Here is a 13,560-nt window from a genome sequence, read left to right on the forward strand (position 1 = left end):
AACAAAAAGCAAAGGAGAAAAGGAAAGATATAAGCATCTGAATGCAGAGTTCCAAAGAATAGCAAGAAGAGATAAGAAAGCCTTCCTCAGCGATCAATACAAATAAATAGAGGAAAACAACAGAATGGGAAAGACAAGAGATCTCTTCAATAAAATTAGAGATACCAAGGGAACATTTCATGCAAAGACGGGCTCAATAAAGGACAGAAATGGTATGGACCTAACAGAAGCAGAAGATATTAAGAAGAGATGGCAAGAATATACAGAAGAACTGTACAAAAAAGATTTCACGACCCAGATAATCACGATGGTGTGATCACTGACCTAGAGCCAGGCATCCTGGAATGTGAAGTCAAGTGGGCCTTAGAAAGCATCACTACGAACAAAGCTAGTGGAGGTGATGGAATTCCAGTTGAGCTATTTCAAATCCTGAAAGATGATGCTGTGAAAGTGCTGCACTCCATATGCCAGCAAATTTGGAAAACTCAGCAGTGGCCACAGGACTGGAAAAGGTTGGTTTTCGTTCCAATCCCAAAGAAAGGCAATGCCAAAGAATGCTCAGACTACTGCACAGTTGCACTCATCACAGATGCTAGTAAAGTAATGCTCAAAATTCTCCAAGCCAGGCTTCAACAAGATATGAACTGTGAAATTCCTGATGTTCAAGCTGGATTTAGAAAAGGCAGAGGAACCAGTGATCAAAATGCCAACATCTGCTGGATCATCAAAAAAGCAAGAGAGTTCCAGCAAAACATCTATTTCTGCTTTATTGACTATGCCAAAGCCTTTGACTGTGTGGATCACAATAAACTGTGGACAATTCTGAAAGACATGGGAATACCAGACCACCTCACCTTCCTCTTGAGAAATCTGTATGCAGGTCAGGAAGCAACAGTTAGAACTGGACATGGAACAACAGACTGGTTCCAAATAGGAAAAGGAGTACGTCAAGGCTGTATATTGTCACCCTGCTTATTTAATTTCTATGCAGAGTACATCATGAGAAATGCTGGGCTGGAAGAAGCACAAGCTGGAATCAAGATTGCTGGGAGAAATACCAATAACCTCAGATATGCAGATGACACCAGCCTTATGGCAGAAAGTGAAGAACTAAAGAGCCTCTTGAGAAAGTGAAAGTGGAGAGTGAAAAAGTTGGCTTAAAGCTCAACATTCAGAAAACAAAGTCATGGCATCCGGTCCCATCACTTCATGAGAAATAGATGGGGCAGTGGAAACAGTGTCAGACTTTATTTTTTTGGGCTCCAAAATCACTGCAGATGGTGACTGCAGCCATGAAATTAAAAGACGCTTACTCCTTGGAAGGAAAGTTATGACCAGCCTAGATAGCATATTCAAAAGCAGAGACATTACTTTGCCAACAAAGGTTTGTCTAGTCAAGGCTATGGTTTTTCCTGTGGTCATGTATGGATGTGAGAGTTGGACTGTGAAGAAAGCTGAGCACTGAAGAATTGATGCTTTTGAACTGTGGTGTTGGAGAAGACTCTTGAGAGTCCCTTGGACTGCAAGGAGATCCAACCAGTCCATTCTGAAGGAGATCAGCCCTGGGATTTCCTTGGAAGGAATGATGCTGAAGCTGAAACTCCAGTACTTTGGCCACCTCATGCAAAGAGTTGACTCATTGGAAAAGACCCTGATGCTGGGAGGGATTGTGGGCAGGAGGAGGAGGGGATGACAGAGGATGAGGTGGCTGGATGGCATCACTGGCTCGATGGACATGAGTCTGAGTGAACTCCGGGAGTTGGTGATGGACAGGGAGGCCTGGCGTGCTGCGATTCATGGAGTCGCTAAGAGTTGGACATGACTGAGCGACTGAACTGAACTGAACTGAATATCTTTATTACAAGAGTACCTATTAATAGAGGATGTAATACGGGATATCCTTGTCTTACAATAACAGACAATGCTTTATTACATTTTACCGCTATGTATATTGATTTTGTAGAAATAATTTCTGGCTCCTTAAGAAGTTTTTTCTTTAAGAATGAATAGATTTTTAATTTTTATCTAGTAATTTTTTAATAAGTGTATTTAGCAGGCTACGTGAGTTTCCCCATCAATTGTTTCCTCTGGTAAAGCACCTGAAAGCATTCCCAGTATTGTATGAACCTTACATTTTGGGGATAAATCATGTTGTTGTAATGTTTTATGTTTTTCTTACATCAATATATTTAGCTTGCTAATATTTTAGTATTTTCACATCGACATTTATGAGTGAGATTGACCTAAATTTTTAATTTCTCCTAATGTATTATTGGCTTTAATGTAAGATTATATATACTTTATGGAATAATTCAAGCATTGTTACTCTTTTTCTTTTCTAGAAGTCATGTAAAACTCTGAATATTTTGTACAACTCCCTTATAAAGATCTCTAGCCCTGGTGTTACCTTTGTGGAAAGAATTTTTTAAAAGTTATTAACTATGTTTCCTTCAACTGTATAGGACTATTCAAATATTTTATTTATTCTTGACTCAATTTTAGTACATTATTGTTTTCTAGGAATTTGTCATTTTGTATATGCTTTTGAGATTTTTACATAAAGATGTTTATAATATTTTATCATCTCTTAATATCTGCTGGTGTGTAATTAGGGCCTCTGTTAATCTGCATGATTGCTCAGTTTTATATTCTTTTTTAATCTGGACTGCCTTGCCAGTTCACTTTCTTCTATACTGTATATTTTTCTTGTTAAATTTCTCATTTTATTACTGTTTCTCCATTCTGCAGGCTTTTCCTTTTTTTTCTTTTGATATTATAATTTAACTTATGAATGGTTTGCTTTTCCTCTTTTCTAGAATGACTGTCCAAAGTTATAGATTTCCCTTTAAACTTGCCACATTATTTGCTTTTTAAAATTTGTAAGGTATTTTTGTTATCATTCAATTCTATATATTGTTTCCTTACTAATTTTGGAAAAATCTATGAGCTACTTGTAGATGTAATTAAAAAAAAATACAAGCATATAATTCTTCAACTATTCTTTTTTGTTGTTGTTTTAGATTTTTTTTTTTTTTTTTCGGTAAAAGGAGATAAAGATTCAAAGATCACACAAACGTATATCTAGCTTAGTCCAGTACTATAGGGCAAACACTCTTGAAATCACAATCCAGTTCAATTCAGGATGCCTTGTCAGTCACCCCAGAAGGCCCCTCATGTGTCCTGCCCCAAGCATAAGCCTTTTATCCTTCCAAAATATTCTGAGAATTTATTATCCTAAAACTTAAAGTAGCTATTTCCTTTCATTTAACCAGTCAAAATTTCATTTCTATGCCCTAATCTTGCCCATTATTTTTATTTAATATACATGTTAATTCTCTTAATGTAAATCTTCCTCTTCTTCCTTTTCTTTTCCTCCCATTTTATCTGATTTGGAACAAGACTCATTTATCACCGTCGAGGTTTTGCTAATCCATCCTCCTGTTGCAGTGTGCCAGTTGCACATTCATGTTGCTCTATTCCCTGTATTTCCTGAATATAGGATAAAAGTGTGACCAAGTAAATTTTTTTTTAACTTATTTACAGCGATAGTGTGTGTGCTTAGTTGCTCAGGCCTGTGCAACTCTTTGCTACTCCCTGGACTGTAGACCACCAGGCTCCTCTGCTCATGGGATTTTCCAGGTAAGAATACTACAGAGGGTAGCCATTCCCTTCTCCAGGCGATCTTCCTGAGGCAGGGATTGAACCCATATCTCCTGCATTGCAGGCAGATTCTTTATTGTCTGAGCCACCAGCGAAGCCCCTTCATTACTCTATATATTGCTAATTCTGCTTTTAAATGAAATAAACAGTGAAGGGTCACAACGTTTTTATTTTTCTTGGTTCTTAGTTGGTATTGTTGGCGGTTGATGAATGTTAAACTTCTTTTATGTCAAAAGTACATCCCTAATAAAAGTGGGAAAAAGACTGAGACCTTTGAATCCTAACATTTTTAGGTAGTAAAGAACTTGTGCAATGTCTCCCAGATGGCTTTAGAGCTCCCAAACAGATCTTGTGATTTCCCCTTGGAAAAATATTTCTTTCTACAGTTAAAAAGCTGACATTGAACAGAATCTTCCTCTAGTGACTATATAAACTTCACATGGCCAAGTTTTGTATTCCTGCACTTAATGAACTTAAAGAATAAGCATGCACATCTTTCCTCTTTCCCACAACAAAAGATATATTTGAGATAATGACTCACCTTGAATCTCACAAATCTATTAAAAGAAGACCCAGTGGATCTTCAACTACTTATAACGTTTATAAACCTCACACATGCATCTCTAATTTTATGGCCAATGGTAGTGAATATTTTTAATAACAAAATAGACAAATAGTAGTAGTTTTAACTCAGAGCATCCCTCTATCCCACATTGGGAGGGAATGACCTACTCTTTCTAATTCTGTTTAATGTCTGATGATATTTTTTTTATAATAATGCTGGAGTTAGCTGAATTTATAAGAAAGTAGGAGTTCAGAGAATCTTTTGATGACCTGGTTCAGCCTCTTCAATTTAGGTAATTGAACTGGCATCCTCAAGTTTAAGGTGTCATTTTTTCTTTCCCCTAATAGATTTTGGAAAGGACAGTAAATGAATGGAAAAGTACTAGGCACTTGAGACACAACTTTTAAATCATTCTGGTTACAGTTCTGCTTAGGAACAATTTAGACGTGGGAAATCAGGTGATAAAGAGTTTAGGACAGAAATCAGTTTTATATTGATGTCTGATGAGACCCTGGAACATTTAATTCTTCTTGGTTCCAGAATTTATTCATGAATTAGTCAGTATCCATAAAGCTGAAGACTATTGGGATTTAGAAACAGACTTTTTATATTTTTTGGTCTCTTCTTAAACTTTTCAGAAAAACTAGCAAGCTGGACTATGATTTCTGTTTTCTTATATGTTTGTTTTTGTATAGTTGTACCTTTCAGGGCATCAGACTTCTAAAGGAAGTTCAATCAATAGCATCTGTGATAGATTAACAGTGGGTGCACCTTATTTTACTTTGCCTTCTGTTGAAAGATGGCATTTCTCCTCTTGAATCTGGGCTTGCCTTACAGATTTGGTTGATCATAAAATGCTGTAGAGTAAAATTCTGAGCCTTCTCAGGCTGGTTGATAAGAATTCATGCAGCTTCCATCTGGGCCTCTTTGAATACTTGCTTTTGAAACTGATCATGCTGTGAGGAAGCCCAACCAGCCCCAGGGAGTGGCCCTCGGCCAACAGCCCCAGATGAACTCCCAGCTGACACTCGCAGCAACTTGATAGCCATGTTGGAATCATATCCTCCAGACCAGTTGGGCTGCTGATGCTTCATGGGATCATGATGAGCCTATTCTGCCAAACTCTTCCCAAATTGTAAATTTACAAGCCAAAAATATGATTGTTTTTATTCCAAGCTATCAAATTCTAGATGATTTGTTATACAGCAATAGATTACAAAGTAGCATGTTATTTCCTGGACTGATTTCTCACTCAATAGGAAATAAGACAAAGGAGTCAAGAGAATGGAAACCCAGCTATTTTCTGATTTTCAACAGTGGTTAAGTTGGAAGATTTGTCTTAGTTTGAGCTAAAGTTAGTTTGCTGAGACCTACCCTGCATTTCTGGACTTGCCCACCTGAAGCAAAGTTGAATTTTCGGGAGACATAGGTCATTGTCTCCCTCCAGTCCAGGTGGAGAGGAGAAAGAGACTAAGCCCTCCATTCTTAAGCCATTTAATAGATCAGATTCACTCATTAGAGAAACATAGATCAATGACTCACCACCAATGAGTCATTTCACAAGCCTTCTCCCTGGAGAAGAGCCTGGAAGTATTTAGCAGCAAATTGGACAATAACCTTTGACGCTGGAACTCTGGCAATGTGGTCAGGGCTGAAGTCATCCATGGGAGAATCATCATGACATCTGAATATGTGTAGCCCTGAGAGATCAGCTGGGCATTTTGGTTTGCTGTGTGTTGGGGCAAGATGAGCCTGGTTCAGTGACAGAGTAATAGCTAACCATGAAAAAGACAGATGGTTGTATAGCAATGATTGACAGAGTTTTCAGATTGGCAAATGGTTGTCAGGTCAGAGAGGGCAACAAAGCTCACAACATTTGCCATAGCCTTGCCTAAGTATCTTTGATCATAAACAGTTTCCCATTGGCCACAAAGCTCAGCCCATATTTCAACATTAGCATCTGAAGCTCCAATACTTTGGCCACCTATGCGAAGAACTGACTCTTTGGAAAAGACCCTAAGGCTGGGAATATTGAAGGCAGGAGGAAAAGGGGACAACAGAGGATGAGATGGTTGGATGGCTCAATGGACATGAGTGTGAGAAAGCTCCTAGAGTTGGTGATGGACAGGGAAGCCTGGCGTGCTGCAGTCCATGGGGTCACAGAGAGTCAGACAAGACTGAGCGACTGAACTGAACTACTGAATCATGCAGTAAACTTATAAAAGTCCAAGTAGAGTAAGAAAACAAAAAACTCCAAGTAGGTATTTAAGAGATTTGATATTATCTCAGAGAATTGGGAGAACTTAGGAATTCAACAAAGGTAAGCAATGCAGGAAAATAATAAGGCTAATAGAAATATCAAGATAAAGAAGAGGCATGACTTTGAGCAGGCTCCGGGAGTTGGTGATGGACACAGTAGCCTGGTGTGCTGCAGTCCATGGGGTCACAAAGAGTCAGACATGACTGAGTGGCTGAACTGAACTGAGGATGCCTCAGTTTGCACCTATGATAACTTGCTCACAGAAAGAACATGAAGATATCAGTATGCGTGTAGACAAGATGGTGGAGTAGAATGACCTTGAGCTCACCTCCTCTCACAAGAACCACAATTAATTACTGGACCACTGTCAATAAAAAAGAATGGAATCTACAAAAAAGATATTCTACATCTGAAGACATAAAAAATGAAAATGAAATTGCTCAGTTGTGTCCGACTCTTTGCGACCCCATGGACTGTAGCCCATCAGGCTTCTCCATCCATGGGATTCTCCAGGCAAGAGTACTGGAGTGGGTTGCAATTTCCTTCTCCAGGGGATCTTCTCAATGCAGGGATCGAACCTGGGTCTCCTGCATTGTAGGCAGATGCTTTATAGTCTGAGCCACCAGGGAAATCCAAAGACATAAAGATGAAACCAAATGAGACAGTAGGAGGGATGCACTCATGATACAATCAAATCCCACACCACCCCCCCAGAAGAGTGACACCGAAACTGGGGAGTAATTAGATCACAGATATAATTATTATTATATATTATATTATGTATGTTATGTATATTATATTATATAAATATCTGCTCCATCTTGCAGGAGTGAGAGTTCTCAGCCCCATGTCAGGCTTCCCAGTCTCGTGGTCCGGCCTCAGGAGGAGGAACTCCCAGAGCGTTTGGCTTTGCAGGCCAGAAGTGCCTGACTACAGGAGCACCACAGGACTAGGGGAAACAGAGACTCCACTCTCAGAGGGTGCATACAAGGTCTCATGCACACTAGGACCCAGGACTAAAGCAGTGACTCCATAGGAGCCTGGGGCAGCCCTACCAGCTGGTCTTGGAGGGTCTTCTGGGCAGACAGGGAATGGCTGTGTGTCTCTCTGGGGTCATAAAAGTTTGTGGAAGAAATATCAGGGAGTGCTCATCTTCTTGAACTCTTGCTGGAGGCAGACATATTGCTTGGGTAATCATTACCAAGGCTTGGCCTCACCCAACAGCTACTCAATAGCCAGTAAGTTCTCATGCTGGGACACCTAAGGCCAAACAACCAACAAGGTGGGACCACAGTGCCACCCATTAGCAGACAGGCTGCCTAAAGTCTTCTTGAGGACACAGCCACCTCTAGATAATCCCCTTGACACAGCTCTGTTCACCAGAGGATATGGTATATTTGTTGTTGTTCAGTCTCTCAGTGGTGTCTGACTCTTTTCCACCCCATGGACTGTAGCACACCAGGCTTCCCCGTCCTTCACTATCTTTCAGAGATTGCTCAAACTCATATCCATTGAGTTGGTGATGCCATCCAGCCATCTTGTCCACTGTTGGCCCCTTCTCCTGCCTTCAATCTTTCCCAGCATCAGGGTATTTTACAAAGAGTCAGCTTTTCACATCAGGTGGCCAAAGTATTGGAGCTTCAGCTTTAGCATCAGACTTCCAATGAATATTTAGGACTTATTTCCTTTAGGACTAACTGGTTTGATCTCCTTGCTGTCCAAGGGTCTCTGAAGAGTCTTCTACAACACCACAGTTCAAAAGCATCAATTCTTTGGCACTCAGCCTTCATAATGGTCTGTACATGACTACTGGAAAAACCATAGCTTTGACAATACAGATGTTTGTTGGCAAAGTGGTCTCTCCTTTTTAATATGCTCTCTAGGTTGGTCATAGCTTTTCTTCCAAGAAGCAAGCGTCTTTTAATTTCATGGCTTCAGTCTCCATCTGCAGTGATTTTGGAGCCCAAGAAAATAAAGTCTGTCACTGTTTCCATTGTTTATCCATCTATTTGCCATGAAGTGATGGGACCAGATGCCACGATAATAGTTTTTTGAATGTTAAGTTTTAAGCCAGCTTTTTCACTCTCCTCTTTCACCTTTATCAAGAGACTCTTTAGTTCCTCTTCACTTTCTGTCACAAGGTGGTGTCATCTGCATATCTGAGGTTAATGTGAAATGCTGGGCTGGATGATCACAAGCTGTAATAAAGATTGCCAGGAGAAATATCAATAACCTCAGATATGCAGATGACACCACCCTTGTGCATATAAGTTAAATAAACGTGGTGACAATATATGGCCTTGATGTACTCCTTTCCCAATTTGGAACCAGTCCATTGTTCCATGTTCAGTTCTAACTGTTGCTTCTTGACCTGCATACAGATTTCTCAGAGGCAGTAATTTGGTCTGGTATTCCCATCTCTTTAGGGATTTTCCGCAGTTTGTTGTGATCCATACAGTTGTGATTCATCTGGTAAAGAATCCACCTGTAATGTTTGAGACCTGGGTTTGGGAAGATTCCCTGGAGAAGGGACCAGCTACCCACTCCAGTATTCTGGCCTGGAGAATTCCATGGACTATATAGTTCATGGGGTGGCAAAGAGTCGTACATGACTGAGTGACTTTCACTTCATTCACACAGTCAAAGGATTTAGCATAGTCAATGAAGCAGAAGTAAATGTTTTCTTGGAATTCTCTTGCTTTTTCTATGATCCAAGGGATGTTGGCAATTTGATCTCTGGTTCCTCTGCTTTTTCTAAATCCAGTTTGAATATCTGGAAGTTCTTGGTTCACGTACTGGCATATTGAATGCAACACTTCAGCAGTATCATCTTTAGGGTTTGAAATAGGTCAGCTGGAATTCCATCACCTCCCCATCTTTGTTGGTAGTGATGCTTCCTAAGGCCCACATGACTTCTCATTCCAGGATGTCTGGCTCTAGGTGGTTAACACCATCGTGGTTATCCAGGTCATTAAGATTTTTTTTTGTACAGTTCTTCTGTGTATTTTTGCCACCTCTTTCTAATATCTTTTGCTTCCTGTTAGGTCCATATAATTTCTGTCCTTTATTGAGACCATCTTTCCATGGAATATTTCCTGCTACTGCAGCTGCTAAGTTTCTTCAGTTGTGTCTGACTCTGTGCGACCCCATAGACGGCAGCCCACCAGGCTCCCCCGTCCCTGGGATTCTCCAGGCAAAAACACTGGAGTGGGTTGCCATTTCCTTCTCCAATGCATGAAAGTGAAAAAATAAAGTGAAGTCGCTCAGTCGTGTCAACTCCTAGCGACCCCAAGTACTACAGCCCACCAGGCCTCTCCGTCCATGGGATTTTCCAGGCAAGAGTACTGGAGTGGGTTGCCATTGCCTTCTCTTGTCTCTAATTTTCTTGAAGAGATCTCTAGTCTTTCTCATTCTATTGTTTTCCTCTATTTCTTCACATTGAGTCTTTTTATCTCTCTCTGCTATTTTTTGGAACTCTGCATTCAGATGGGTATATATTTCCTTTTCTCCACACACATACATATCAGAATCACTTTCCTGTATACCTGGAACTAAAACAACATTATAAATCAATTATACTTCAATAAAAAAAAATACTTTAAAGAAAATAAGTCATGAGGAATCAAATGCCCCCTGACCTTATAAGTCAAGGATAACAGCCCTGTTTCTGATTTGATTCTCAAATTGAACCCATGGGTAACGAGTCACATCTATTTCACCTGCTGTCACTGCTAAAGGTGATTTTAAGACTTAGGCTTCCTCCAAGTTGTATTGAGCCTAAGCATTGAGATGTTTGCTGGAGTTGTTCTCCAGGAACTTGAAATCAGCTGTGTCTATTTTAGGATGAGTCTATGAAATGGGATAGGACCACCAACCCCTCAACTGGACCTGCGCATGTCTGCTTCTAATTTTGTGACGGTCCAGAGGCCTGTAGCCTAGTTATGCCTGTGCAGAACAGTGATTCCCTGGCACCTGTTCCCCATCACCTTTCCCCACATTGCCCACGCCTCCCTGCTGTGCACCCTGAGAATGCTGGGCCTCTTCATTCCTGATCCCATAAATACCCAGAGCCCGTGGACTTCAGGAGACCAGCTTGAGGTTTGTGCCTGCTTTTTACTCTTTTTCACAGGCACTTCAGCTCTGGAGCTCCTGCAGAAAAAGGCAGTTTCTTTTCTTTTTTTTTTTTTTTTTAAGTTTTGGTCCTCCATTTTAAGTATTTTAGAGTTTTTGAACTTAAGGATAGAGAATTGTTTTTTGAAGCCACAGAAGTTACAGTGAGTGGCAGTTCCCACCTCGACAACTGTGGTGGTTCCTGGGAGTGGCTGGCTTCTGCTGTGTCTGGATCCCTAACTTCAGACTCATAGCAAAACCTTTTGAATGAAGCTTTTAAAGGAAGAGATTGTGACCCCCTCTAGACTGAAATCTTGGAGGATAAACATCCAGAAGACTGGTTTTGTCCTTGCTGGACTGGGCCTTATGAGATATAGATGGGAAATGGAAGCCATGCTGCACAAAAACCGGGAACAAGGTTGCCCAAACTTGCATGGTTCCAGATCCTGATGCTGACTGCTCCTTGGGGCAGGTGAACCAAAACAGATCTCAAGTTGCTTCTCAGAAACTGCAAGAAATAAGGTGAGTGGGCTTGCTGCAGTGGTGGCTTTTGGTAAAGTGAAACTCTTTAGAAGGCAATTGAAGTAATTTCCTAAGTTATAAGAGTGAGCTTTTCTTTTGTTAGGCCTTTGTTTCTGTCACTCCAGGCTTGCAGGGACAACTTGGTAACTAGATTTTTCCTACTTTGGCAAAAAGAGGTGTATCTCTAGCAATGGACCTACCGTCCAAAATCACTTCCTGTACTTGATCATGCACAAGTACATGAAGTGTATGTACTTGGTTGTGCTGGCCAGTTTTTCAACCATCCCTAACTTCACTGCCTTAAGATGTAACCTATCAATTAGGCTGATCACCTGTCCTCTTTCTCTCAGCTGGAACTTTGTTCTCTCTGATATTGAATCTTCATATTTAAAACAAACAAAACAACCCTGGCATCTATCCCTGTTAAGGTTCTACTTGGTTAGGATATTGAAGAAACCATAATTTTCCCAGCCTATGTCTCTTCCATATTTAATACCTAAGTGTTTCAGCCAAATGGATAATGATTGAAATATGAAAACACATAAAAAACTGAGACACCAAAAATCCCTTCTTGACTGTGTCCTTGATAAAACTGCTAAAACTAAAAATTAACCATGTCTGGTATTCTTTGGGCCCCAAGGGTATATCTTTGGGGTTTGTAACCAATCTTCGGTCTATGAGCACCTTGACAGCTGGCTCATAGGTAGTATTTATTTATTGAGATCAAAGTATGAATTTGAAACCAGAAACAAGAAAACACTCTCAAACAACTGCTGCTGCTGCTAAGTCGCTTCAGTCGTGTCCAACTCTGTGAGACCCCATAGACGGCAGCCTACTAGGCTCCTCCGTCCATGGGATTTTCCAGGCAAGAGTACTGGAGTGGGGTGCCATTGCCTTCTCCACACAACTGCTAGCTAGTTTCATTTTTTCAAGCCCTTGTTGGGTCTATACCCCTTATCAGCAGAAAGTAGCCTGGGCCATCCACACCCCCTCTCCCTCCAGATTGAGGAATAATCAAAAGATGGGTGGGGTTGGAACCCTGAAGCTACGGGTTAAACCCATTCCACCTGCCATCACTAATCAAGGTTGTGAAGACTTGCATGTTCTCCAAGCAGCATGGAGCCTAAACAATAAGACATTTTCTTGAGTTGTGCTTTAGGAACTTGGAGCTTCAGCTGCATCTAGTTTGGGATGAGCCAATGAAAATATAGGATCACTGACCCCTCAACTGGGAGAAGGCAGCTGTGGGTAAACACAGAGCCAGGGCACAGACTAGGGCACCATTCGAGACTGCTCATTATGGAGATGATGACTTTCCTAGCGAAGCTTTGCCTGGACCACACAAACACTTTAGGAATAAAAGCCACTAATCTTCCAGTCAATCAGGCATCCCAGCAGCACAGGAGATTAAGCATCCCATTTACAAGCCTGGATATTTGTAAACATTAGTGTCCCTGGATATCTAATCAAGAATTGAATAACAAATTGGTTTAGACTTGCTGTTGTCACTCTTGCATGGACAAGAAATGGAAGTTACCCTGGGAATTGGGTGAGGGGGAAAGGAGTGAGTGAATGCCCTTCTTGCATATAATAAGTGGGCTATTATTTCTAGAGAAACTGATTTGTAAAATATTATGACTAAAATTTTGTGATGGTGCAGGGTTAGAATAAAAATCCAAGTCCCTATCGCTGTGCCATCAATAAAAACAGTGAGGAAGAAGTAGCAAATTAATAAATAGCACTTTTATTTACACCTTGAACAAATGTGTATATTTCAACATATTATTGGTATATTATACCAGGACATGAATAGCATTAAAAATGAAATATCTAGATTTCACAGGTGTTGTGAATTCTGCGAGCCTTACCTTGCACTGCAGAGGGCTAGTGAACTTGTTTTTCATTTATTCAATGGCATTTGCTGCATTCTTAAAATGGATCATACCTCGGACTAAGTGCTGTCTTGTAGGTTTAAGTGACTGAGACATAATACGTGACTTAGGGTACTAATATTTAGTCTTTAAAATTGAAGGTAATTCAGAAACTTGTTAACTATTCTTCTTGTACACATAATTACAACAGTAACAGAATCATTATGAAGGATTAATTGCCTTTCTAATAGTACCCTTGATTTTGATATTTCAAAGGAGTCAAATTATTTCCAGGAAATACATCCTTTCAAAATCCCTGAGGATCCCAAAGGGTCTTACACTGGTAACCTGTCTGTGCTCCGAATGCCAGCAGCAGTTTATGCATTCAAAGAGTTCCACGATATGTTGGAGAGCACAGTTGTCCTGTGTATATATTCAGAGCAATTGCTACCCCTAATAGCTAACATTTATTGAATGCGTACAGTGGATCAGGCCCTATTATATACACTTTCTTGAAATGTATGCATTTTGGTCTCACAAAACCCTATGAAGTAGTTACAGCTATTATATTT

General features: G+C 40.4%; 1 long non-coding RNA gene across 2 annotated transcripts in view; it reads left to right on the plus strand.

Moving 5' to 3' along the window:
• The first annotated feature begins 10,253 nt into the window (after positions 1–10,253).
• LOC129629326 (uncharacterized) overlaps positions 10,254–13,560 on the plus strand; it is a 38,080-nt gene continuing 34,773 nt past the window's right edge. For both annotated transcript variants that reach the window (XR_008703162.1, XR_008703163.1), the window contains exon 1: positions 10,254–11,117. This is a non-coding gene — a long non-coding RNA (uncharacterized LOC129629326). The remainder of the gene's footprint in view (positions 11,118–13,560) is intronic.

Source organism: Bubalus kerabau, chromosome 15 (genome assembly GCF_029407905.1).
Source record: "Bubalus kerabau isolate K-KA32 ecotype Philippines breed swamp buffalo chromosome 15, PCC_UOA_SB_1v2, whole genome shotgun sequence".
Lineage (NCBI taxonomy): Eukaryota > Metazoa > Chordata > Mammalia > Artiodactyla > Bovidae > Bubalus > Bubalus kerabau.